Below are 10,992 nucleotides of genomic sequence, written 5' to 3' on the forward strand. Positions count from 1 at the left end.
GCTGAGGAGAGGTGCAGGGTCTGCGCCTGCAAGCTGCTACACTGAGCTAGTGTCTAGTAACCCAGCACTGACCACTGGGAATCCCACCCACTGCTCCTCCGTTCATGGCCAGGAGAAAACCCACCCTCACCTCCCTACCCCTCCACCTTGCACTGGCAGATTAACCCCTTATACAGAGGCTTCTATGGAAGCACAGAATCATCACTTTCCAAAATGAGAAAACAAACAAGGTGGACTCCCGCACATCAGCTGGACATCATCTGATTCACATCAATGGGGAGTCAGAGTCATTTTTTTCAAGGCCTCATGCACACGATTTTTTCACGGTCCGCAAAACGGGGTTCCGTTGTTCCGTGATCCGTGTGTCTTCCTTGATTTTTGGAGGATCACCAGACATGAAAAGTGAACAAAAAAATCTAGTTTGCCTTGCAAATGATAGGAAAAAAACGGACACGGATCACGGACGCGGATGACAATCTTGTGTGCCTCCGTGTTTTTTCACGGACCCATTGACTTGAATGGGTCCGCGAACCGTTGTCCATGAAAAAAATAGGACAGGTCCTATTTTTTTGACGGACTGGAAACACGGATCACGGACGCGGATGACAAATGGTGCATTTCCCAAGTTTTCAACGGACCCATTGAAAGTCAATGGGTCCGCAGAAAATCACTGAAAACGGAACGGACACGGAACACAACAACGGTCATGTGCATGAGGCCTTAATTGAAGAAAAGAAGGCTGAAGTTATTCATAATTCAGACTTAACGAATTTTGTCTCCGCGCAGCCCATACATTTTAATGCTGTACAGAGACAGGTCTCCGTACAGCATTAAAAGGAAGTTGGGGTAGGAATCAACTTCAGATCTTGGATCCGAAAGGGCGATTCGCTCACCCCTAAAACTAAGTTTCAAATTTTCTGCATCAAAATCTGCTTCGTGTGAAGGTGTCCTTAGGTTTGTATAAGCAGATGAGCAAGCACTGTATAACGGAACCGGATCAAAGTCCAGTACAACGTAACGGGCAACTACACTACTCAGAACACACTGGACAACCAGCTAGTATTTCCCACCCGTGTCTCAAGACTGAAGAGCGTTAGCTTAAAATGCTCCAAATTTATTAAGAGGCGCACATCTCGTAAAGCGAAACTTCCATAATTAACCACATTAACCTACATGTGACTGTCCTGGTCCTATACCGGCCTCTGTATTAGACTTTTACCACGGCAGATAGTCTCACTTAAGGGCTCGTTCACACGAACGTGTGATGCCCGTTGCCGCATTTGCGGATCAGCAATACACGGGCACCGTTTCTGTGTGCATTCTGCATCACAGATGCGGACCCATTCATTTCAATGGGTCCGCAAATCCGGAGATGCGGAATGGAACTCTAGGGAGTGCTTTCTGGGGTTCCGTTTTGTGCTTCCGCACCGCAAAAAGATAGAACTTGCTCTATCTTTTTGCGTAATGGAAGGATTGCTGACTCATTCAAATGAATGGGTCTGCGATCCCCATGCGCCTGCCCCACGGATGGTGCCCGTGCTTTACACATTCGTGTGAACGAGCCCTAACTCTGAGTCAGGCCATGACAGCGCTCCCTGTGGTGACCCCAAAAAGAGCATCATACAGTGCACTAATCAATGCAATGCTCTTCTGTAAGAATCTTCACCTAGGGTTAACAGAAAAAAAAAAAAGCTGACACGCCGTTACCCCAGTTCTACACCTACTGCTATAATGAAGATCATCTTGTATCATCAACCCCTCACAGCAGCAGTAAATTGACAGTAGGTTAACTGTTTTTAGTTTTAAAGGGAACCTGTCACCAAAAAATCGCCTATTGAGCTGTTAAGAGTATCTTATAGTGCTACATAGTTGTGTCCTATAGCACTTTTTCGTCCTTTTCCTGCATTTATCGGCACTGAGAAATCGATGTTTTAATCAGCCGCTGCCCCGTGTTTCAAATCAGGCTTGAAGTCAAGGGGGCAGCGGCCTAGGCGTCTCCAATCCTGCTTTTCCGGCCTCTCACCGCATCTCAGTGCCGGGACCGCGCTCTCAGCCCGCATGCGCAGTAAAGGGCTGCTGTAGCGCGATCCGAGCTCTACACTCAGCCGGCTTCAGTCTCACTACTCCGCATGCGCCCGCCAGCCTTACATACTCGCGCTCTGTATGCGCAGGAAGAGAAGATGCCGGGCACGAGTATGTAAGGCTGGCGGGCGCATGCGCAGTAGTAGTGAGACTGAAGCCGGCTGAGTGTACGAGCCGGAATCGCGCTACAGCAGCCCTTTACTGCGCAGGCGGGCTGAGAGCGCGGTCCCGGCACTGAGATGCGGCGTGTCAATCAAGGCGGCGAGAGGCCGGAAAAGCAGGATTGGAGACGCCTAGGCCGCTGCCCCCTTGACTTCAAGCCTGACTTGAAACAGGGGGCAGCGGCTGAATAAAACATGGATTTCTCAGTGCCGATAAATGCAGGAAAAGGACGAAAAAGTGCTAAAGGACACAACTATGTAGCACTATAAGGTACTCTTAACAGCTCAATAGGTGATTTTTTTCGTGATAGGTTCCCTTTAAGTCCTAGATGACTGCTAGAGACGGACAATATTTTGTATCCAATTTCCTATAGCATAGTGCTGCTGAAATGAAAAAGAAAATACCCAAAGAAATGAATGGAGCGGTCGCACACATGCATAAGATCATTATCCCCTATCCATAATTTAATCTAACTGGAATACTCTTAGGCTACTTTCACATTAGTGTTTTTTGCGGATCCGTCATGGATCAGCAAAAACGCTTCCGTTCCAATAATACAACCGCCTGCATCCATCATGAATGGATCCGGTTGTATTATGTCTTATATAGCCATGACGGATCCGTCTTGAACACCATTGAAAGTCAATGGAGGATGGATCCGTTTTCTATTGTGTCAGATAAAACGGATCCGTCCCCATTGACTTACATTGTGTGTCAGGACGGATCCGTCTTGCTCCGCACCACATCGCGGACAGAAAAACGCTGCTTACGGAATGCATTCTGGTGCACTCAGTTTCGTCTCCATTGACAATGAATGGGGACAAAACTAAAGCGTTTTCTTCCGCTATTAGATCCTAAGACGGATCTCAATAGCGGAATTGAAAACGCTAATGTGAAAGCAGCCTTAGGCCCCTTTCACACGAGCGAGTTTTCCGCGCGGGTGTAATGCGTGACGTGAACGCATTGCACCCGCACTGAATCCGGACCCATTCATTTCTATGGGGCTGTGCACACGAGCAGTGATTTTCACGCAACGCAGGCCCCATAGAAGTGAATGGGGCTGCGTGAGAATCGCAAGCATGTGCGGCTGCGGTGCGATTTTCACGCATGGTTGCTAGGAGACGATCGGGATGGGGACCCGATCATTATTATTTTCCCTTATAACATGGTTATAAGGTAAAATAATAGCATTCATAATACAGAATGCATAGTACAATAGCGCTGGAGGGGTTAAAAAATAATAATTTAACTCACCTTAATCCCCTTGCTCGCGCAGCCTGGCTTCTCTTCTGTCGTCTTCTTTGCTGTACACAGGAAAAGGACCTGTGGTGACATCACTGCGCTCATCACATGGTCCGTCACATGATCCATCACCATGGTAAAAGATCATGTGATGGACCATGTGATGAGCGCAGTGACGTCATCAAAGGTCCTATTTCTCAAAGAAGAAGACAGAAGAGATCAAGTGGATTAAGGTGAGTTAAAATGTAAAAAAAAATTTAACCCCTCCAGCCTCATTAAGAATGCTATTATTTTCCCTTATAACCATGTTATAAGGGGAAATAATACAATCTACACAACACCTAACCCAAACCCGAACATGCCGGTTTTTCTCACGCGCGTGCAATACGCATTACAATGTTTTGCACCCGCGCGGAAAAAACGCAAACATGGAACGCAATCACAGTGAAAACTGACTTGTTTTAGTGTCAAAATCGCACCATTTTCCCTGAACGCATCCGGCCCCAATCCGCAACGCCCGTGTGAAAGGGGCCTTAAGCTTTTTCCAACATTCTGGCACTTTTCCAAAAAGTGGGCGAGGCACGAGAGGAGGCGGTCTGAATTTAACATGTGTAAGTCCAGCGTATTTATGAGAGCGCCCTCCTCATAGCCAGCCGTCAATCACCACTGAGAAGAGGCAGAGACCTTGCACCTCTTCAATACACTGGACTCTATGGTGGTCATTTACCAAAGACTGGTCTTTGATTTACCCCCCCCCCCCCCCCCCGTGCGCTGCCAAAGATGTGCCTAATTTATGACGAGATGTGCACTTGTCATAAATTTGTCGCACCTTCAGCAATTTGTGCACCTGATGAAAAATGATTCCAGGCTATTCGTCAACATTTAGACCTGTTTCCAGTCATAAATGTTAGTAAATTTGTCAGGAACTTAAAGTCCTACCTTTATATTTCCCACTCTCGGCCTTGCTTAAAAAAAAAACACTGCATGTGCGATTCTACATGTAGCGTACGTGGAGTTTTCCATCCTCAGAATATGTCGCTGCTGCAAAATAGCTGACATTTTTACGTGGTGGGGTGGAGGCAGGAGAACAGTAGGACTCTGTTCACACATGTTGTAGTCTATCAGCTTTTTACTCGTCAGAATTAGCTTTTCTCTATGGGGAGGGCTGGCACAAAAATTCAGAAGGTATTAGCTTAGGCAAGGGTCATACCGTTCGGGACAGTTTCAAAAATTTTCAATACATACGATCATTTTTTGCAAATGATATCAACAAATGACTGTAAATCCTCATTCACTCCTTTGTACACTGCTTAACCACTTAAGGACCACAGGTTTATACCCCCCTAAAGACCAGGCCCTTTTTTACAAATCGCACTACATACTTTCACCGTTTTATTGCTCGGTCATGCAACTTACCACCCAAATGAATTTTACCTCCTTTTCTTCTCACTAATAGAGCTTTATTTGGTGGTATTTCATTGCTGCTGACATTTTACTTTTTTTGTTATTAATCGAAATTAACCGATTTTTTTGCAAAAAAATGACATTTTTCCACTTTCCAGTTGTAAAATTTTGCAAAAAAAAAAACGAGATCCATATAGAAATTTTGCTCTAATTTATAGTTCTACATGTTTTGATAAAAAAAAATGTTTGGGTAAAAAAAAAATGGTTTGGGTAAAAGTTATAGCGTTTTACAAACTATGTAACAAAAATGTGAATTTCCGCTTTTTGAAAGCACTCTGACTTCTGAGCACCTGTCATGTTTCCTGAGGTTTACAATGGCCAGACAGTACAAACACCCCACAAATGACCCCATTTCGGAAAGTACACACCCTAAGGTATTCGCTGATGGGCATAGTGAGTTCATAGAACTTTTTATTTTTTGTCACAAGTTAGGCGGAAATGATGATTTTTTTTTTTTTTTTTTTTTTCTTACAAAGTCTCATATTCCACTAACTTGTGACAAAAAATAAAAACTTCTATGAACTCACTATGCCCATCACGAAATACCTTGGGGTCTCTTCTTTCCAAAATGATGTCACTTGTGGGGTAGTTATACTGCCCTGGCATTCTAGGGGCCCAAATGTGTGGTAAGGAGTTTGAAATCAAATTCTGTAAAAAATGACCTGTGAAATCCGAAAGGTGCTCTTTGGAATATGGGCCCCTTTGCCCACCTAGGCTGCAAAAAAGTGTCACACATCTGGTATCTCTGTATTCAGGAGAAGTTGAGGAATGTGTTTTGGGGTGTCATTTTACATATACCATGCTGGTGAGATAAATATCTTGGTCAAATGCCAACTTTGTATAAAAAAATGGGAAAAGTTGTCTTTTGCCAAGATATTTCTCTCACCCAGCATGGGTATATGTAAAATGACACCCCAAAACACATTCCCCACCTTCTCCTGAGTACGGCAATACCAGATGTGTGACACTTTTTTGCAGCCTAGGTGGGCAAAGGGGCCCATATTCCAAAGAGCACCTTTCGGATTTCACAGGGTCATTTTTTACAGAATTTGATTTCAAACTCCTTACCACACATTCGGGCCCCTAGAATGCCAGGGCAGTATAACTACCCCAACAAGTGACCCCATTTTGGAAAGACGACACCCCAAGGTATTCGTGAGGGGCATGGCAAGTTCCTAGAATTTTTTATTTTTGTCACAAGTTAGTGGAAAATGATGATTTTTTTTTTTTTTTCATACAAAGTCTCATATTCCACTAACTGTGACCAAAAAATAAAAACTTCCATGAACTCACTATGCCCATCAGCGAATACCTTGGGGTCTCTTCTTTCCAAAATGGGGTCACTTGTGGGGTAGTTATAAGCCCTGGATTCTAGGGGCCCGAATGGTGGTAAGAGTTTGAATTCAAATTCTGTAAAAAATGACCTGTTAAATCCGAAAGGTGCTCTTTGGAAATATGGGCCCCTTTGCCCACCTAGGCTGCAAAAGTGTCACACATCTGGTATCTCTGTATTCAGGAGAAGTTGAGGAATGTGTTTTGGGGTGTCTTTTCACATATACCCATGCTGGGTGAGATAAATATCTTGGTCAAATGCCAACTTTGTATAAAAAAAAATGGGAAAAGTTGTCTTTTGCCAAGATATTTATCTCACCCGCATGGGTATATGTAAAATGACACCCCAAAACACATTCCCCACCTTCTCCTGAGTACGGGGATACCAGATGTGTGACACTTTTTTGCAGCCTAGGTGGGCAAAGGGGCCCATATTCCAAAGAGCACATTCGGATTCACAGGTCATTTTTTACAGAATTTGATTTCAAACTCATTACCACCATTTGGGCCCCTAGAATGCCAGGCAGTATAACTACCCCCACAAGTGACCCCATTTTGGAAAGAAGAGACCCCAAGGTATTCGCTGATGGGCATAGTGAGTTCATGAAGTTTTTATTTTTTGTCACAAGTTAGTGGAATATGAGACTTTGTATGAAAAAAAAAAAAAATAAATCAGCATTTTCACTTACTTGTGACAAAAAATAAAAAATTCTAGGAACTCGCCATGCCCCTCACGGAATACCTTGGGGTGTCTTCTTTCCAAAATGGGGTCACTTGTAGGTAGTTATATCTGCCCTGGCATTTTCCAGGGCCCTAATGTGTGGTAAGTAGGTAAATGACCTGTGAAATCCTAAAGGTGCTCTTTGGAATATGGGCCCCTTTGCCCACCTAGGCTGCAAAAAAGTGTCACACATGTGGTATCGCCGTATTCAGGAGAAGTGGGGAATGTGTTTTGGGGTGTCATTTTACATAACCTTGCTGGGTGAGAGAAATATCTTGGCAAAGCAACTTTCCCATAATTTTTATACAAAGTTGCATTTGACAAGATATTTCTCTCACCCAGCATGGTAATGTAAAATGACACCCCAAAACACATTCCCCAACTTCTCCTGAATACGGCGATACCACATGTGTGACACTTTTTTGCAGCCTAGGTGGGCAAAGGGGCCCATATTCCAAAGAGCACCTTTAGGATTTCACAGGTCATTTACCTACTTACCACGCTTTGGGGCCCCTAGAATGCCAGGGCAGTATAAATACCCCACATGTGACCCCATTTTGGAAAGAAGATACCCCAAGGTATTCAATGAGGGGCATGGCGAGTTCATAGAAATTATTTTTTTTTGGCACAAGTTAGCGGAAATTGATATTTTTAATTTTTTTCTCACAAAGTCTCCCGTTCCGCTAACTTGGGACAAAAATTTCAATCTTTCATGGACTCAATATGCCCCTCACGGAATACCTGGGGGTGTCTTCTTTCCGAAATGGGGTCACATGTGGGGTATTTATACTGCCCTGGCATTCTAGGGGCCCTAAAGCGTGAGAAGAAGTCTGGAATATAAATGTCTAAAAAATTTTACGCATTTGGTTTCCGTGAGGGGTATGGTGAGTTCATGTGAGATTTTATTTTTTGACACAAGTTAGTGGAATCTGAGACTTTGTAAGAAAAAAATAATAATAATTCCGCTAACTTGGGCCAAAAAAATGTCTGAATGGAGCCTTACAGAGGGTGATCAATGACAGGGGGGTGATCAATGACAGGGGGGTGATCAGGGAGTCTATATGGGGTGATAACCACAGTCATTGATCACGCCAGTGTAAGGCTTCATTCAGACGTCCGTATGCGTTTTGCGGATCCGATCCATCTATCAGTGCATCCGTAAAAATCATGCGGACATCTGAATGGAGCTTTACAGGGGGGTAATCAATGACAGGGGGGTGATCAGGGAGTCTATATGGGGTGATAACCACAGTCATTGATCATGCCCCTGTAAGGCTTCATTCAGACGTCCGGATGCGTTTTGCGGATCCGATCCATCTATCAGTGGATCCGTAAAAATCATGCGGACGTCTGAATGGAGCTTTACAGGGGGGTAATAAATGACAGGGGGGTAATCAATGACAGGGGGGTGATCAGGGAGTCTATATGGGGTGATCACCACAGTCATTGATCACGCCCCTGTAAGGCTTCATTCAGACGTCCGGATGCGTTTTGCGGATCCGATCCATCTATCAGTAGGATCCGTAAAAATCATGCGGACGTCTGAATGGAGCTTTACAGGGGGGTAATCAATGGCCAGGGGGGGTAGATCAATGACAGGGGGTGTGATTCAGGGGATCTATATGGGGTGATCACCACAGTCATTGATCATGCCCTACTGTAAGGCTTCATTTCAACGGTCCGGATGCGTTTTTGCGGATCCGATCCATCTATCACGTGGATCCGTAAAATTCATGCGGACGTCTGAATAGGCGCTTTACAGGGGGTGTAATCAATGACAGGGGGGTGATCAGGGAGTCTATATGGGGTGATACAGGGGCTAATAAGGGGTTAATAAGTGACGGGGGGAGGGTGTAGTGTAGTGTAGTGGTGCTTGGTGCTACTTTACTGACTACCTGTGTCCTCTTGGTGGTCGATCCAACAAAGGGCCTGTGGGGGGGACCACCAGAGGACCAGGTAGCAGGTATATTAGACGCTGTTATCAAAACAGCGTCTAATATACCTGTTAGGGGTTAAAAAAAAAACATCTCCAGCCTGCCAGCGACCGATCGCCGCTGGCAGGCTGGAGATCAACTCTCTTACCTTCCGTTCCTGTGAACGCGCGCGCGTTCACAGGAAATCTCGGCTCACGCGAGATGACGCCTATTGGCGTTAGCGTAGCCTGGGGGAGCCGCCGCAATGACGCCTTTCGGCGTTACAGTTGCGGGAAGTGGTTAAAAAAATAAAGGGAACACTTAAACAACACAATGTAACTCCAAGTCAATCACACTTCTGTGAAATCAAACTGTCCACTTAGGAAGCAACACTGAGTGACAATCAATTTCACATGCTGTTGTGCAAATGGGATAGACAACAGGTGGAAATTATAGGCAATTAGCAAGACACCCCCAATAAAGGAGTGGTTCTGCAGGTGGTGATCACAGACCACTTCTCAGTTCCTATGCTTCCTGGCTGATGTTTTGGTCATTTTTGAATGCTGGCGGTGCTTTTACTCTAGTGGTAGCATGAGACGGAGTCTACAACCCACACAAGTGGCTCAGGTAGTGCAGCTTATCCAGGATGGCACATCAATGCGAGCTGTGGCAAGAAGGTTTGCTGTGTCTGTCAGCGTAGTGTCCAGAGCATGGAGGCGCTAGCAGGAGACAGGCCAGTACATCAGGAGACGTGGAGGAGGCCGTAGGAGGGCAACAACCCAGCAGCAGGACCGCTACCTCCGCCTTTGTGCAAGGAGGAACAGGAGGAGCACTGCCAGAGCCTTGCAAAATGACCTCCAGCAGGCCACAAATGTGCATGTGCCTGCTCAAACGGTCAGAAACAACCATGAGGGTGATATGAGGGCCCGACGTCCAGCCCAACACCGTGCAGGACGTTTGGCATTTGCCAGAGAACACCAAGATTGGCAAATTCGCCACTGGCGCCCTGTGCTCTTCACAGATGAAAGCAGGTTCACACTGAGCACGTGACAGAGTCTGGAGATGCCGTGGAGAACGCTCTGCTGCCTGCAACATCCTCCAGCATGACCGGTTTGGCATTGGGTCAGTAATGGTGTGGGGTGGCATTTCTTTGGAGGGCCGCACAGCCCTCCATGTGCTTGCCAGAGGTAGCCTGGTAGCCATATGCTGGTGCGGTTGGCCCTGGGTTCCTCCTTATGCAAGACAATGCTAGACCTCATGTGGCTGGAGTGTGTCAGCAGTTCCTGCAAGACGAAGGCATAGATGCTATGGACTGGCCCGCCCGTTCCCCAGACCTGAATCTGGGACATCATGTCTCGCTCTATCCACCAACGTCACGTTGCACCACAGACTGTCCAGGAGTTGGCAGATGCTTTAGTCCAGGTCTGGGAGGAGATCCCTCAGGAGACCATCGCCACCTCATCAGAGCCATGCACAGGCGTTGTAGGGCGGTCATACAGGCACGTGGAGGCCACACACACTACTGAGCCTCATTTTGACTTGTTTTAAGGACATTACATCAAAGTTGGATCAGCCTGTAGTGTGTTTTTCCACTTTAATTTTGAGGGTGACTCCAAATCCAGACCTCCATGGGTTGAAAAATTTGATTTCAATTTTTTTATTTTTGTGTGATTTTGTAGTCAGCACATTCAACTATGTAAAGAACAAAGTATTTCAGAAGAATATTTAATTAATTCAGATCTAGGATGTGTTATTTTTGTGTTCCCTTTATTTTTTTGAGCAGTGTATTCTGTCCGCCTGGAGTAGGTATGGCTCAGTCAAGTCAAAGGAGCCTGAATGATGTGGATTTTAACAGAACTACAGATAGATGTAAGACCCTATGAGGTATTAAAGGGGTATTCCATCTTCGATGACTCCTCCACAACGCTCTCTGGAGGTGGCTGGCATTACAAACAATCGGAAGGTCAAGTCGATAGGCGTATTAGGCCTCTTTCACACGAGCGTGACGGATTGGCTCTGTTCAGTGAAACTCGCACCAATTTGCAAGCAAGTTCAGTCAGTTTTGTCTGCGATTGC

Source organism: Bufo bufo, chromosome 4 (genome assembly GCF_905171765.1).
Source record: "Bufo bufo chromosome 4, aBufBuf1.1, whole genome shotgun sequence".
Classification (NCBI taxonomy): Eukaryota; Metazoa; Chordata; class Amphibia; order Anura; family Bufonidae; genus Bufo; species Bufo bufo.